We start from the raw sequence: 17,982 nt of genomic DNA, 5'->3' as shown, positions 1-17,982 counted from the left end.
TATATGAGCGCCATTCATTGTGCTTTGATATAATCTCATAAAATTTTATAGTAATTTTAGTTGACATTAAAGAATGAAAAGCTTTGTTTCCTAGTTTATATGAAAACTAAAAGGTATTTGATAAAAACATTAAAAGGCATAACCACTTTCAAAGTTTTACACAGCCTATTAAATTCCTAACAATTCTTTTAAATTTTAATCATATGGTCATTTTTTTTTTTTTTAATTTAAGCCCAAAATCTGTTATTCAAAAATTGGAAACCTTTTTTTTGTTGTTTTTCTTAAACCGAAACTACACAAGTCGTAACAAATCATTTTCCTTCCGTGTTAGGTTGTATTGATTCTCCTCTTAATTTATATTAAATCCGTATTATAATTAAGAAATTGTTATGGTTAATATCCCAATGAATACCTCGATAGGAACCCGACTCATATTGACAAAAGGTATAAAAGGGCTAACTAGTATGGCATTTCAAGTGGGAAAGTGTATGGGCCAAAAATATAATGGGTCTTATCGGGTCCAAACACGAAACATTCATTGCAAGGTCTGCTGCCATGATTCAATTATGGTGAGCTCACACTAAGATCCTACTACAGGTCAACCCATTGCCACCAGGTACTCATGATTGGATCATCCAATTACTAATGTCTGCCCCAAATTGGGCCTCATTGTCAACCAATTGGCTTAGGCCATTGGTCATAGTTGCTCCAAAGAACCCAAAGTTCTAGACACATTGGGATTCACCTACTTCCTCTTCTATCTACATCCTAATTCATTTAAAATCTTAAATCTTACATGAATTGGACTCCCACTTCTACAAAGACAAGTAAATCAAGTATTTTCCTATTTACTCAAACTCTACCATTATGAACTTAGAGTTCTACAGGATTCAAAGTTCATGGTTCACTATGTAAACAAAGGTTTGGCCTCTCATTAGGCATTCAATATTCAATACCATCTATGACCTTCGCCGTAGTTCTAGTATGAGTTGAGATTCCGATAACCTTCTTCCCATAGCCCTCACTAAATTACCTCTCAAAGCCCGCTGACTGAATGTCAAAGTGCCTATGGTAAACCACACGCGTTCCCGTGAGCTTGCGCTTACTTTCTTTATGTTTGTAGGTTCAGCAAATCGTCAGTGGCCTCACCTACAAGATCAATCTGTTATTTAACTATAGATTTACTATCTACAAGAAGTTTGTTAGCCACGTGGCAATGTCAATAGAATGTGCGTGATGTTATCTAGGTATAAATATATAGACATATGACCTATAAAGGAGAGAATATTTATGTGGAACTTAGTATGGGAGGTCACTAGCTCCTCGAATTGTTAGGCTATCTTTTATTCTTCGTCATCAACTTTTCTTGTTATTGATCAATTTATCATTTCTTTTTTTACAATTCAGCAATAGTTCTTCCAGTTCTTAAGTTGAATTCTCTTGTCCATTGATTTGTAATTGTGTTTTCCTTGCTCTGTTTGGTTGTGTTGAGTGATAGTGCCGGGGTTCCCATCATATAAAAAAATGTAGATAATACACAATTGCAAAAGCTTTTTAGATATATCGGATTAATACAAATACTTGATAAGCATAATGATAAGTTTTATCAGACAAGTCCAATCAGGTAAGAATGAAAATAATTTCTATCAGATAAGAGTGATCAAGTCACTTGATTTGATCTACATCCATTTCCTTAACACCTTTGGGTGCTTGTGCCTACTATCGGTTCTGGCAACCATATGAGATTAAGATAGATTCATTTCTTGATGTTATGTATATGCATAAACAATGCAAGAATGAACAGATATAATGACGTGCAAGATATGAAAGCTATTATGGCAAGGTTACAACTTACAAATGGCTAGAAAATGTGAATGCCAGGATTTGAAGATTTTGAAGCTTTAGAAGGAAGAGTTCAACCACCGGATGATTTCAAAAGTGGGTCAAAGTCGCTGTTATGATAATATTATGCATGTTAGTAGCAATTTTGGGGTATTAGAGGCATTTTCTAATCTTTCATAATGTAGCACCTTATACATAGATCCTTGGTTGGTTTGTTCACATCAAAGATCCCTTCCTCATTTTGAAGTATAAATGAAGAGTTTATGTGGTGGCATAATACCACATATATGAGATTTTTATATAACATTTTTCATATAAAAAACTATTTATATGTAGTTTCAATTTATATAACTAAATTTTATGTATTTAATTTTTTTCTAATTTAGTTACTATATAAGTCATATAAATTTCCTACAATTATCAGGGAATTCTTACAATTTTCCTATCTCGATCTGCAAATTAGCTCAAACCACTAAAACTTGTTTTTTATTTGAGTAAATTATGTTAAATTAATCATATGATAAATTATTTGGTATCCTATGAATAAAGTGTTATTTTGACCTTTTTTTCTTTGTTTCTATTGGGTTTTCATAATTGTTTTTAGACCACAAATTTATTTAATGTAATAGTTCTTTCTTTCCCCTAATAAACTCAAACAAACAAAAAAGAAATATGTAATTTTCTTGAAATCCCTTATTTATTTGATTGCTAAAAGGAAGGGTAGATTGAATTATTAAAAAAATGATAATTTTAAGAATAGATTAAAATATCTTTGAAATTCAATTTTTAAAATTTAAAATTTTAAGATGTTTAATAGACGGTTAAAGACCATCCGGCCCAATTATTAATCTCAGCCCAAAAGAGAAAGTAAAGAGCAACACAGTTTGTTATTAAATGAAGAAGTTTGGGCTTATTAGTCTTTTCGATCTCATAGACAGTTGCCCTAAATTAGGTTTCTTCCCCATATATAAATGTTAGGTTAAGATGCAACGCTCAGTTGCTTCACTTTTGCTTGGGAGACTATTCTGCTTCTCTCCTCAGGTTTCGTTTTCTTAAGCATCTGGTTCACTTTTTGTTTGATTTCTTTTATAATACTACTCTGTGTACAATAAGCCGATGCTCTGGATTTTATAAACGATGAAGGTGGCATGGTAGTGTACACAGAAATCAATTTTTTAATTAAATGGGTCTTTGCATGTCTGCCCCTGATGATGCCTTTATTTTTGTCTTTGAGGCTTTGATTTTGGGGGCCTGGTTATGACCTACAGACAACAGTTTTGATCTGGGGAATTTTTCCTTCTTTTTTTTAATTTTATTTTTAGATGTTAATGTGTGTACAATAAGCCGATGCTCTGGAACGAAATTGAGATGAAGGTAGCATGGTAATGTGCACACAAATTGAATTTCAATTGGGTCTACATGTCTGCCATTAATGATTTCTGATTTAAGGGCCTGGTTACGACCTACATATCTAAGATTATTATTGTAGACAGATATAGAGCAGGTTCATCCATTTGATTTAGCAAGTTACAGACGTGTGTTTGCCCCGTCCCGTCGGGGACCCTCGTCAAATGGGCGGGGAATCCCCGGAATTTAGGGCATGGACCGGCGATGGGTATGAGAGAAATCCCCCGTTCCGCAATTAATAATATAGCATTAAATGAAAATTAATTGTAATTAATTTAAAATAAAAAATATATATCTATTTACATCAAAATGTACAGTTTCGGTTGTTTTAATTTTGACTTTTGAGTTTTGACCAAATAATGTGATCCCAAATTCCCAATTATTAGGTAGTTGCTTCTTTAATTCCAATTCTCCAATGCCCATTGATTAATTTACATTTTAATTCGAGTAAACAACATATTCTCACTCTTTAGCGAAATCTCAAGTATTCGGCCTTCCTTGAAGTAATTAGCGAATGTTATGGATGCTATTACCAAATTGTCTTTCACCACATTCCAAACCACCACCACAGCCCATTCAAAACCAATTTATGCTAATATGCTAAAAAAATTGCCAAACATCTAATCATAGTTGACCAAACACCCCATTCCAGATCCCACAGTCGGCCAGTGCACCCCGTTCCAAACCCAAACCCCATAGTCAGCCAAAGCACCCCACTCCAAACCACCACCATTGCCCATTTCAAACAATCCCATCCCAAAACGACCACACATCTATCCAAACCACGACCACACTTGACCAATCTACTCCATTCCAAATCCAACAGCCACCACTTAAAATCACACTATTTTAGTAAAAAACGAAAAAACAAAAACAGAAAACAAAATACAAAATACAACAGCAAAAAACAAAATAAAAACCCTAGGAAGAGGGGGCTTCAATTGGCGTTGAAAGGTGAGAAATCGAGAACAGAAAGCATGGGGTTATTGGAGAGAGCTCTTTGATGAGTCGAATGGGGGGCTCAATGAAGATTTTTAGTGATGGGTCAAAAAGAAGTTGGCGGAGTGCAACACTTAAGGTGAAGGGTGATGGTGAAAAGGGAAGTCAAGGTGGATGAGGCATTGGGGAGTCGAAAAATGGGGTAGGGGGCAATTTCCGTCGTTAGAAATTGCTAGAAAATAGCCGAGGAGGACTGGCGAACGGCAAGCTAGTGCAGCCAAGGGGTGATGGGATTTTGATGAGAGTGGGGGACGAAGTTGGCGGTAGTGGGCGGAAAAACAAGAAAATGGGAGGAGGTGTGGAGGGAAAAAGAAGAAGATGGGAGAAGGAGGCGTAGATAACCGAAGATTTCGATACCAGTCCGAGAAGAAGATGGGAAGAGTAGGCGGAGATAACTAAAGATTTCGATACTAGTCCTAGAAGAAGATGTGAGGAAGAGGCGGAGATAACCAAAGATTTCGATACAAGTCCGAGAAATTAGATCCATCCAACCTGTTGTCTTTCGCGATTATCGGTCAAAGTGATAGATTACTATTGCTCATTTTAATGAATCTACAAAATGAAAAAAAAAAAAATATTATTATAATGTTTATTGTTATTTAATAAGGTATTTTATTAAATAATTGTCTCTCATTATTTTCCTCAAGCTAATAGCTCTAACTATTAACCCGAGAAACCCTGTTGGCTTTCCTAATGAACCGAGATCTCATCTAACTCATTTCAAACCTTCGCTTTAGCGAACAAACTAAAATGAGTTGATTAGGTAGGTCAACAAACTTAATTCACACTAATCGATAGCTCCAACTACCAACCTCAAATGTAAAATAAGCCAACAAACCAATTACACAATTCAATGGCTCAAACCATTGTCCTCAAGTGTAATTCTCAATATCAGAGGAGTAGACATTACATGTCATCACGTACGCATAGCAAGTGCACTTCTCTACCATGCCTATAATGTGTTTATCAACCTTCGATTTGACAAACAAGCAAAACACATCATTTAAGTCGACACATCATCATTAAGGAAAATTCCAATGAAGTTTGACCTCCCATTAGTAAAAGTGTACCTTTTGTTTTAACGAATAAGATTTCAACGAACAGTGGCTTAATCAAGTTCATGGTGATGGAAGACCTTTTAATTAAATGACCTAATATACTTTTGTTGAGGGGTTTTTATTTTATGTCTCACCAATTTTATCTTTATTAACATGTTATAGTCACAACAAACACCCTTAGCATGCATACTAAGCATAAGGAAATGTGTTGGTGCATAGCCTTAACTAAAACCGATTTCCTCGATCCTTGAGGAATCGGTAAGTCAACCTAGGTAAAAGAATAAATGAATTCTTCAAGCAATTCACTTTCTTCATTCCATTGCTTCTTCTTCTCGAACATTGCACAATTTTCAAAATAAAATTACATTCTAATTTTACATAATTGAAAAGAAACCTCGAATTACACTCGAGTGTGGTGAGATGAGAGAGAGAAGTTACATCGGAGAGTATAGACAAAGGCAGGGTACACAGACCCTATTTTAAAATTACATAATCCAAATAATTCTTAAACTGGTTTCATAGGCTTATGCACCAAACACCGTGCATATTTGCAATCAAGAAGATGCATAAAACAAATCAAAATTAAATTTTGATTAGGTTGGTAAAATGATTACCCCTTGATGTTTAGTAGTGTTGCGTTCAAGTCTAACAAGTTTTAAAATTTTTATTTTAGTCCCTTATCATCAAGCCTCACTCAATTGGGCCTCCAAAATGTTTATAACATGCAATAGAAAATTATGGATTAATTTCAACACGTAATAACACAAGACAACCCAAAGTTCAGCCCATTGCATCATTACACGAGCTGCCCAAAATTTCGCCCATTGCATCATTACATGAGCTGCCCAAAATTTCCAGATTAGGTGTGTGTTTTAATGCGCACTAGATCCAGCACTTGGCTGAAAAACCAAGTGCTTGTCAAGGCCAAGTGCGGGGAGCACTTGGCCACCATGGGACAGGCACACATGGTGAGATTATAGGAGAACAACAACAAGACACTCGTATGCATTGTTGTGCCATTTGCGGTGGCACAACCCAAGGCTGCATGCCTAAGCATGTGGCCAAACATCCCCCACCCATGGCGGCGTGCAACAGCAGTGTTACTGAGCACGATAATGCGCGCTTTGCCTAGCAGGAGAGCATGTTTATGCGCTTGTTGCTATTATCATACGCGGCAACGCGCCGCCCTTCACGGTAGTGCACTCTACAAATAGAAATCAAGTTTATTTGATTTCAATCAAACACAAATAGATCAGATGCAATATATAAACAAAACATATCAACCAAGCATACAATTAACAATTTTCAGATTTTAATCAACATATTATAACCCTAATCAACTATCATCAAAACCAAATCATCAAAACGATAATTAAAACGATGTAATTAGGTATAAGATTACAAATCAAATTTGCGCAACAGAGTTACATATTTGATCCATAAACCTTAGAACCCAACGATCCTTATATCGATTTACATCGTTCATGCATATAATTATATTAAGGGTTCATTGTCTTGATAGACCAGTACGTCACTGTGTTGAGTCATGAGAAAACCATATCTTTCGGGCTCTCGACGTACTCTCCCAAATCTATAAAGCTATTGTGTTGTTTGAAGTGGGACACTTTGTTCCACTGTGTGTGGAGTAAGCTCTTTACGATATTCAACCATTTCACTTGGCACTTTACCTTGTCCATCGTCTAATGTATCTTGTGAACTTAGAACTTCATGGAGTTCTATCTTCCTCCCACTATCTCCTTTTACAATGAATTCCTTCTCCAAGAAGACCCCTGTTTGAGCAATGAAAACTTTCTACTCAACTGGATGGTAGAAATAGTATCCTTTAGTTTCCTTAGAACACCCTACAAAATTACATTTCTCAAATTTTGAGGCAAGCTTGTTTGAAGTCAATTTCTTGACATAAGCATCACAACTTCAAACTCTTAGATAAGACAAAGTGGGATTTCGTCCATTCTATAGTTCATATGGTGTCTTATCTACAGACTTAGACGGTACATAATTCAATGTATAAGTGGCAGCCTTTAAGGCATAGCCCCATAATGATGTGGGTAAATCTGTAAAACTCATCATATATCGAACCATATCCAACAAGGTACGATTCCTCCTTTCAAACACTCCATTGTGTTGAGGTGTATAAGGAGATGTGAGTTGAGATACTATCCCACAATCCTTTAGGCATGCATCAAACTCTGAGCTTAAGTACCTCCCCTGTCAGACTAGAAGGCCTTGACATTCTTACCTAGTTGATTTTACACTTCATTCTTGAATTCTTTGAACTTGTCAGAGGATTCATATTTATGTCTCTTTAAATAGACATAACCAAATCTATTGAAGTCATCAGTAAAAGTGATGAAGTAAGGATATCCACCTCTAGCTTGTACTATTAGTGGTCCACATACATCACTATGGATGATGCCTAATAGCTTCGTTGCCTTTCACTATATCCAGTAAAAGGTGACTTGGTTATTTTGCTTAATAGACACGACTTGCATACCTCATAAGACTAGAAGTCAAACGGGTCTAAAACTCCATCCTTATTATGGAGTTTTGTGATGCTAGTCTGGTTCACATGACCCAACCTACAATGCCATAGGTACGTTTGATTAAAGCTATCATTCTTGGCTTTCTTATTTTCAAGATTGAATATTTCATTATTATTAAATCTAGAATATACAGACCATTATGTAATCTATCAGTTCCATATTGAATACCATCCAAACTAAAAGATAATGACCCATTAGTTATCAAAAACTGATATCCTACATTGTTGAAACCGGACACAGAAATAATATTTTTAGAAACTGAAGGAACATAATAGCAATCCGAGAGTTCTAATAAAAGGCCCGAAGGCAAAGATAAATAATAAATCCCCACGGCTATTGCAACAACTCGTGCTCTATTTCCAACTCGTAGGTCCTTCTCTCCTCGACCAAGCGATCTACTCTATTGTAGTCCCTGCATAAAAGTGCAATAAGAACCATATCCAGTGTCAATGACCCAAGATGTAATAGGAGAAAGATTATTTTCAATCATATACGTACTTTTAGGAGAAGATACAAAATTCTTCTTCTTGCTTGTTAGGAAGGCCTTGTAATGTTTCCTCAAATAGCCAAGCTTGCCACAATGGAAGCAAACAACCTTTCCATCTTTGCTCATGCCTTCAGCAAGGTTGAGGACATCTCACGTCTTAGGCTTGAAATTAGGATTAGCCTTGACCTTTCCTTTGCCTTGTCTACCCTTTCCCTTTCCATGTGCAACAACAACTAGTAGCACTGGTTTGGACTTCTTTATGTCCTTTTCCATTGTCTTCAACATACTCATCAGCTCTAAAAGAGTCTACTCCATAGAATTCATATTAAAGTTTAGTATGACTTGAGAGAATGAATCAAGCAAGGATTGTAGAATAAAGTCTATAGACATTTCTGCATCCATAATGAATCCCAAAGTCTCAAGCCTTTGAATGTATCCAATCATCTTGACTACATGTGGGCCAACTAGGGCTTTCTCAGCCATTTGGCATCTATACAATGCTTTTGACACCTCGTATCGCTCATATCTTGCACGCTTCTGGAAAAATTCCTTGAGATTTGTGATGATAGAACTAGCATCCAAATTCTCATGTTGCTCTTGTAGATCAGGTGTCAATGATGCCACTGTGATACATCAAACAATGTCGACATCATCCATATATTTCTGATAAGCATCTATTACTTCCTGAGTAGCCTCAGGTTTAGGTGCTTCCATAATTGGTTCATTGATGATGTACAACTTCTTTTCTGACTTTAGTACAACCCATAGATTTCGATACTTATCAGTGAAGTCGTACCATTGAACCTACTTTCTTTATCGATGATTGATCGTAGTGATAAGGTAGATGAAGTCATAATGAAAGTGAATCTACAAATGCAAAATTTAAACAAAGTTAATACTATGTTAATTAATAAGGCCTTTTATTAATCAACTGCTCCCACTATTTTACTCAAGCTTAATAGCCCTTCCTATTAAACTCAGGAACAGGAAGGCTCGTTGGTTTTCCTAGTGGACCAAAATCTCATCATTTCTATTTCTATCTTCATCGGGGCGAACAAATTAAAAAAGAATGATTAGGTAGGTCAACAAACTTTAATCTACACCATCTAATAGCATCAACTATTAAACTCAAATGTAAATCAAGTCAAAAAACCGATTACACAATCCAACGACATCAACCATTATCCTTAAGTGCAACTTTCAGATCAGTGAGTTGGACACTACATTTCCTCTTGTGCATCTTTAAGTGTACAACTCTACTATGCCTCTAGTGTATTGAACAAGAAAAATACACCTAGTTAAGTCAAACCCATCACTATTAAGGAAAAGCTCCAATGAATAATTAACCTCCCATTGGTAGAAGTGTACCTTTTGCGGGGACGAACAAGGCCATGACAAACAGTGGTTTGATTAATCTCATAGTGATGGAAAGCGTATGGTTATTTGTGACTTAATATCTTAATCAAGGGTTCTAAATTTTATTGTCTCACCAATTTTATTATCTTTTTAACATGTTATAGTCTAGCATGTTAAAACATTCAACCTTAGCATGCTTTCTAAGATAGCAAATAAATGTGTCGATACATGGCCAATCTAAAACCAAATTCCCCAAGCTTTGAGGAATTGCTAGGTCAACCTAGGTTCATGCAATTTTATTACAAAACTTCATTGAAGTCTTTGGGACTCAATTCACGCCTTTGCTCATCTTCTTTACAATAATGATATAACCTTATTCTAAATTACATTGAATAAAAGAAAACCTCGAGTTACATGGAGGGGATTTAGATGAAAAAAGAATACATTGAGAGTAAAGAGATAGGCAGGACACTTCAGGCCCTATTTAATAATTATAAAATTACAAGCATTCATCCCATAATAAAAAAGAAACCAAGGTCGATGGCCAAGTACCGAACACCATGCATATTTAGACATCAATCAAATATGGCATATCATTTAAAACTAAAAATTAAATCTACCATGTAAATTACAGTTTACCCCTTTTAATTCTATAGAATTTTACTTTGGTCCCTAAACTTGCAAAATTTGCGGTTTAGTCTCTTTCCAATTTAAAATTAAACTAAATAGTTCAGATCAGAAGCGGCTGCTCTATTTTATGGCTCAGCAAAAGTTCAAAACGCCACCTTGTAATTCCCAAAACGTCTTTCTCCTGTAATATCGAGAGGGACCTATTACCCTTCAATTTCCACACGAAAGCCCGCGACAAACAACTCATTGATCAGGTTGCTTCCAACAATGATAAAAAAACATCCCTATAAGCCTAAAACAGGCTTTTCCCACTAGGTTGTGCGTGTTATCACGCAACCAAAAACACTCGGGCGACTACACACATGAATGCGCGGCCTTGGCTTGTCATGCGCATGGCCTCTGACAAGCCACGGTTAAGGGCCACGCATCAGTGTGCGTGACCAATAGCAGGCCACACGCTACATCAGGACAGGCGCCTAAAGCAGGCAAGGCAGCGCGTAGCCCACAATGGCCAACTGTGCATTTAAACACACGGCCAAGGGCCCTGGCCAACCACGCGTTTAAACGCATGGCCAAAGGCTAGCAAGGGATAAGCCACGTGCAGTAAGCGCATGGCTAAGGGTAGGCAGGTTGCACGTGCAGCCACCACAGGGGGCTGCCCACAGTTGCATGCAACCTTAGGACAGTGGTGCGAGTTGAAACGCGTAGCTCTATAGCAGCCATGTTTACAAGGTTTTTGTTACCCTAATCGAACCAAATATATTGTTCATCAACAGGATTAAAAACAAATTTAATCAATTTCAATTTAAACAATTGAAACAAAAACCCTAACATGCAATTTTTATCAAATCAATCAACATGTTAATAACATAAAACATATATCAATCCAAGCTCTGATGCCACTATAGTTATGGTTGAACAATATGTGGAATATAAAATAAATTTTTTATTCAATAACCTGTTAACTCCACAATCAAGATTGATATATGCAATCCATTTATAAAATAAAACAACTTATACGAGGTTTGTTTATAACGCCCCACTTGAGGTACGTAGTTAATGCTTCTTCTTTTGCTCTTTTTGAGTTGATTTATTAGTATTATTGGTTGGTTGACCTTTGATTGAGTGTTATGTTGAACATTTGCCTTGAAATTGGTTGAAAATAAAGGAAGTTTTGTGTTCCAGGCTTCGCCAGGGCGAAGAATAATCTTCGCCGCGGCGAAGAGGTGTTGGAGCGACGGGGAAGCTGCTGGACAGTTTCGCCGAAGCGACAGAAGCTTCCTCGCCGCGGCGACGTGCCAACCAAAATGTTTGTTAAGTTTTAGATATTTTCTTCCCTAAGGGTAATTTGACCATTCTACCCCTAATTAGTAGGAAAAGTGGGGAGTAAATTGAAAGGATTTTTCATGGAGAATATGTTAGTGTGGGGGTGTGTTTGTAATGAATCAAAGGATATAGATGGAGTTCCTAAGGAAGAGTAAGGGCAAAATGGGAAGGCTTGTGTATAAAGTGTGTTAAAAGGAATTAAGTCATTGCAAACCCTTCATTCTTCTTCTCCATCGCCACTCTCCCTTCTTACTTCCTCTCAATTTCTCTTTCATTTGTTCAAGGTTTTTAAGAGGGCTTTTGGAGTGATTTGGGGTAGGAAAGCATTCTAAGGCATCCTAAGGTAAGGATTCTTACTTTGGATGTGAAGTTTTGTGAGATTTGAGTGTATTTGAATATTGAGGGCCTTTGGTTGAATTGTTTAAGGGTAGAGAAAAATCAAGCAAACCAAGAGAAAGGAAGTGCTAGTGAGATCTCTCCATATCAAGGTAAGTAAATCCCAACCCAAGTGGAGATTTAAGAATTTTCTTGATTAGGGTTTTAATAGCACTTATGTATGAATGTTGTATACATGTTATATGCTATGTTATTGAGTCTCAAATGGAGATTATTATTGCTTTGTGATTGTTCATACATTTACATTATGAGAAATGAGATGTGGGTTGGAAAGGTAGTTTGAGATGGAATTGAAGGATATTGAGAAATCCTTTTTGGAAGTGCTATTCTATGGCAGGAATTATGGCTATGTGAGGGAGTTTTCTCCCATTTTGGATGGTTAGAGAAAGACATAGAATCATTGTTATAGTAGAGTTTTATTATGCACTTGAGTTGTTTGATGAAATGCCTAATAGAGGTTTGAGTATGAGTAGTGAACCTTAATTCTTGCAACATTGCATGTTGGCATTTCATAAGTGCATTAGTGGAGATGAACCATCCATATGCATTAATTGTGCATTGAGAAATGACTTAAGAAAGAGTAGAAAACTTTGTGTAGGCACTTGCTCTATGAGTAAAGAACTTTGTGAATGCAACTACTCTAAGGGTAGAGAGAATGAGAAGTGCTATGAGAAGAGTATTAGAAACGGGTTGATGCTTTGTGATCATCACCCGATAGTTATTAGAAACGGGTTGATGCTTTGTGATCGTCACCCGATAGCTATTAGAAACGGGTTGATACTTTGTGATTGTCACCCGATAGTTATTAGAAACGAGTTGATGCTTTGTGATCGTCACCCGATAGTTATTAGAAACGGGTTGATGCTTTGTGATCACCACCCGAAAAGTCATGAGAAACGGGTAGGTGCTTTGTGATCTCCACCCGATAGTTATGGAAACCGGATAGGTGCTTTGTGATCCCTACTCGGTAGTCATTAAGAGTGGGTTGGCGCTGTGTGAACTCCACCCGACAGTCATGAAGAGTGTGATGGCGCTGTGTGAACGCCATCCGGCCGTACCTCCGGTAAGATGAGGCCATGACGTTTAGTAGAAAATAATAGAAAGAAAGTGTGAGGAAAGAATTAAGAGAAATACTTACGGGGATAGATAGATGGAAGGTTTACTTACTGAGCATTATTTTGTGCTCACCCCGTCATTTTCCTTTGTGGATGCAGGATCTAGGTGATAATGTAGTCGGAGGGGCGTCGGCAAGCGAGGAGCAATAGCTACACTGTTTCCCCTGTTTTTGTCTCTTTTAAATGGCATTTTGTAAATAATGCTCTTTGTGTATAAAAGACTTAGTACATATAATAAAAAGAAAGTTTTGGGCCCATTTTCTATTATTATTATGTATGCATTGTATTAGTTTACAGCAGTTGTTACATTGTTGTTATCACCTGCGTTTGGAGGCTCCTTTGAGATTTTTTAATCTACTTTTTGCTAGTTGATTCAAGATGAAATCGCTCTTGAGAAGTCCGCACAAAGGCAGGGAGGCTAATCCACACACAGGGAAGTTTGCTAGAATCCTTGGGTGCAAGAAGAGAGAACACACAATTGAGAGAAAGAAAATTCTCTCTCAGAAGCAATAGGCGGCTAGGGTTTTTGCTTGGGAGAAAATAATCAACTTCTTGTGATTTAATTCTCCCATTCCTTTTCTTATATAGTGGTTAATAAAATATTCCCCATCAAGAATAGGAATATTTCTATTCCTTATTTTGGAATGGGATATTTCCCAATTAAATATACCTTCCTATTTTGCAATAGGATATTTCCCAATTAAATACACTTTCCTAATTTGCAATAGGATATTTCCCAATTTAATATATATTCCTAATAAATAAATATATTTAATTAATGGGATATTTAAATATATTTAATTATATTAGATATATTTATTCCATTTATCTAATCCATGTTAATATTAATATAATTACAATTTTGCTAAATTAACTTCAATATAAATATTGAATGTTAGCAACGACCTTCAGCGAATTTAATCACACAACAAAATTACCAAAATACTTTTTTCATCCAAAAGATGAAATTACCCTTCATTTTCATTCTCAATAAAATTGCCTTTAATGTGTGTAACTCGTAGGCTCGTTATTATGTTGGCAGTGACCGGATTTATAATTAAGCATCAACTAATTAGTATTCCGTACATCAATCAAGATTAGCCTCTAGCAAGGCATCATGATTAGCTAACAAATAAAGATTCAGTGAAGCAGCTACCTTTCAACAATATGGTTACCATGCAATTCCAATCTTTTCATCATCATTTATCTCATCAAGGTTTGAAGTACAAAAGTAGTGTCAACTTCAATGAATGTACCTTGATATATTTATATTCAGTTATCGAATCAACGACCATATAAATTGGATTCGAGTACCGACTCGATTACATTGAGGCCACATATTTTACAGTCATAGTTCCTAACCGAATATCTCAGCAAGATAATCTCTCCTGTAACTAGGAGTGATGAACCATTTGTTGATCCATCATAGCCATAGTGTACTTCTCAATGTAACCAACGACTACCGTATTGATAAGCCTAGATAGGATTACATTAGGCTAGTGTCAAATTACACCAATAATTACACACGACACTCTGTTGATCTCAAGTCGAGGGATCACATGCACTACCATCCGTTGGAGGATATATTCCACAGACACTGACATTACCATCTTGTGTGGAATCCTTCGGTTGGTCGGTCCAGTGAACTTGTCATTAACAAGCATCCATGCGTCGCACTAGATTGTTACCTAACAACCTTGACATGTGAGAACTGTCACTACCTTTTGATAGAGTCATTCAACGCTATGATAGTCTTACCATATAATCTATGTCCTTGGTCAGATTAATACTAGGGCTATAGACAGCTCTTAATCGGCCACCATATGTGATCATAGGGTTCCCACAATTAAAATTTAAAACACTTAATTCCCTCTTCACGATGCATCCCTTCTAAGGACATATATCAATATATATATGAATATATAAATGAATGCTATGATATAAGAGTTATGCCTTTAGTGATATTCAATAATATTATTGCAAATGTCCTAATATTATTGGCTCTAGTGCACCTATCCTAACAATATTGTTGCCCAAATAATATTGCTTCCTCATGAAACCTTTCTAATAAATTCATTTACTGATTAAATGAATTATTTGGACAATTCACATTCATACTTTATTTAAATGCATGACAAAATAAAGGAACTCTTTCTTTTATTATTTATAAAATATTAATATAAGACAAAATGTTTTGAAAACGACAACACGAATGGTTTCTAGGGCATACACTAACAAACTCCCACTTGCACTAAAGCCATTTGATGTTGTATCTAATACCCATCTTCTTAAGATGATGGTCCAACTATTTATTTTTCATTGCCTTAATTAGTGGATTAGCAACATTTTCTGCCAAATGTGTCTTCTGAATTATAATCTCTCTAACTCCAACAATTCTCTCAAAATGTGATACTTTCGCTGAATATGTTTAGATTTTTGGTGTGCCCTTGGTTCCTTTGCCTGTGCAATAACTCTAGTATTGTCACAGAACATGCTTATCAAATAAGCCATGTTTGGAACCACACCTAGTTCAGATACAAACTTGTGCATCCAAACAACCTCTTTTGCTGCTTCTGAAGAAGCAATGTATTCAACTTCTATAGTGGAGTCTGTTCTAGTTGTCTGTTTGGAACTTTTCCAGCTAACAACATCTCTATTATATATAAAAATGAACCCTAACGTAGACTTTCTATCGTCAATACCTGATTGGAAATCAGAATCTGAGTAACCTTGAATGTTTAATTCTAAACATCCATAACTCAGAATCAGATCATTAGTTCTTTTTAAGTACTTGAGGATCAATTTTATAATCGACCAATGTTTCTCCCCTGGATTTAACTGATATTTGCTTGTAACACTTACAGCATAAGCTATCACTACAACATTATACATTTCTAGCCATGACGTTCATTATAGCTAAAAGTATGAATTTGCGAAGCTAAATGGTTTAGCTACAAGTGCAATGTTTTTTAGCTTATTGTAGCTAGAAGTGGCATAGCTAAAAGTTAGCCATGTAACTTTTTGCTTACGTAGGTAACAGTTTATATTTTTTGCCATAGATGAGATTAATATGTAACTAAAAACTTAAATGTTTTTGCCATAACAATAATAAGCTTGTAGCAAAAGCTTTGCCTTTATAGCCACAAAGAATATTCTGTATAGCTATGTTTGCATTTTAGCTACAAAAATATAAATTTATAACTAAATCTTGAAAATTCTTGCTGCAAAAATAATATTCATAGCAAATATATTAACCTTTTGGCTATGTGACAACTAAAATCATAACTAAATAAAAAGATCATTTGCCACATATATAGTGAATTTGTAGCTAAATATTAAATTTTTGCTACAGATGTATAGAAGTCATATCTATATATGAAACGGTATTGCTATGGATATAGTATGTTAATAGCTAAATATTGAAATTACTTGCTATGAATACTTTTGATTTGTAGCTAAATATTATAATTATTTGCTATGGACATATTGAAGTCATATCTATATGTGAAATTCAGTTGCTATGGAGTATGGACAAAATTTGTTAATAGCTAAATATTGAAATAACTTGCTATAAATACTTTTAATTTGTAGCTAAATATTATAATTATTTGCTATGGACATATTGAAGTCATATCTATATATGAAATTTAGTTGCTATGGACATAATTTGTTAATAGCGAAATATTGAAATAACTGGCTATGAATACCTTTAATTTGTAGCTAAATATTATAATTATTTGCTATGGAACAAATAATTTATATCAAAAATTTATAATTTATTGCCTCGATTAAAATTAATTGTAACAAATATTGCTATAATTAACAAATTTAATAATAATTACAAATTTATAGCAATTCTTTTATATTAAATAGATAATATGACATCATATGAAAATTTCTAATGTAAAAAATTAAACACTAATAAAGTCATTTCCAACCAAATAATTGTCTACTCATAAAATCCTTCATCCTAGTAATTTAAAATGTTATCAACTAATTTTTTTACAAAAGATGAATCTTCAATGTCATAGTAATCTTTCCTGACCATTTAAGAATTTCCACCAACCTGCAATATCAATTATTGAAAAAAAAAATTAGATTAATCATATAGACTAATGTAATCATTGCATATCACTTTATGATTAATATAAAAGAAAAATGGTTTTCACAGTATATATGCAGTTTTCAAAATAACTTACAATTTCATCCAAAGGGATTTGGTTATTTGTTGAAGATTGTTGACCTTGAGTTGTAAGCATCATCATGAACTTCTCTTCCCATTGTCTATTCATCTCCTCCATTTGCCTTTTTACGTCTTCTAATTTCTCGTTTGCTTCCCTCTTTGCCTCCTTCACCCTTTCATTTGCTTCCTTCCTAGTTGTTTGTACTTGTTTCACAAGTTGTGCTTTAGTTGGTCTACTTCCAAAATATTCAGTAATACTTTTTCCTGGACCCTAAGCACGCTCGTTCTTCTCTGGACCAAGGACCTCTTCAAATATTTCATCATCATTCAATAAGATCTGTCCTTCTACTTGTGTTTTTAATCGATCAAACTGTGATTGCAAAACAAATTTATGGTATTAGCTTGGATGTATGTGCATAATAAAAAATCAAGAAGTAGTTAAAGAGAATACAAAGCTATTACAATAATGTCTTCTATACTGGATTCAACCTGCTTATCTTTCTTTCTTTTGCGAGATTCTATCCAAACTTCAACACGAGAAGGAGTATATCCATTTTTCTTTTGCTGTCATAATAAAAGTTATGAACATATTGATTAAAAACTAATGAATGTGAACTAT

At 35.2% G+C, this 17,982-nt stretch overlaps 2 non-coding genes across 2 annotated transcripts; both read left to right on the top strand.

Annotated features, from left to right (window-relative positions):
* The first annotated feature begins 2,977 nt into the window (after window positions 1-2,977).
* On the top strand, window positions 2,978-3,112 carry LOC116136458. Its single transcript, XR_004129036.1, has one exon. It is a non-coding gene; the product is annotated as a small nucleolar RNA snoR100 (small nucleolar RNA).
* A 96-nt stretch (window positions 3,113-3,208) lies between these two features.
* On the top strand, window positions 3,209-3,313 carry LOC116136457. Its single transcript, XR_004129035.1, has one exon. It is a non-coding gene; the product is annotated as a small nucleolar RNA snoR100 (small nucleolar RNA).
* Window positions 3,314-17,982: the final 14,669 nt, after the last annotated feature.

The sequence above is a fragment of the Pistacia vera genome, unplaced genomic scaffold, assembly GCF_008641045.1.
Source record: "Pistacia vera cultivar Batoury unplaced genomic scaffold, PisVer_v2 Contig313, whole genome shotgun sequence".
Taxonomy (NCBI): Eukaryota; Viridiplantae; Streptophyta; class Magnoliopsida; order Sapindales; family Anacardiaceae; genus Pistacia; species Pistacia vera.
The sequence above is the reverse complement of the archived record's forward strand: the minus strand, read 5'-3'. Positions and strand labels throughout refer to the sequence as shown.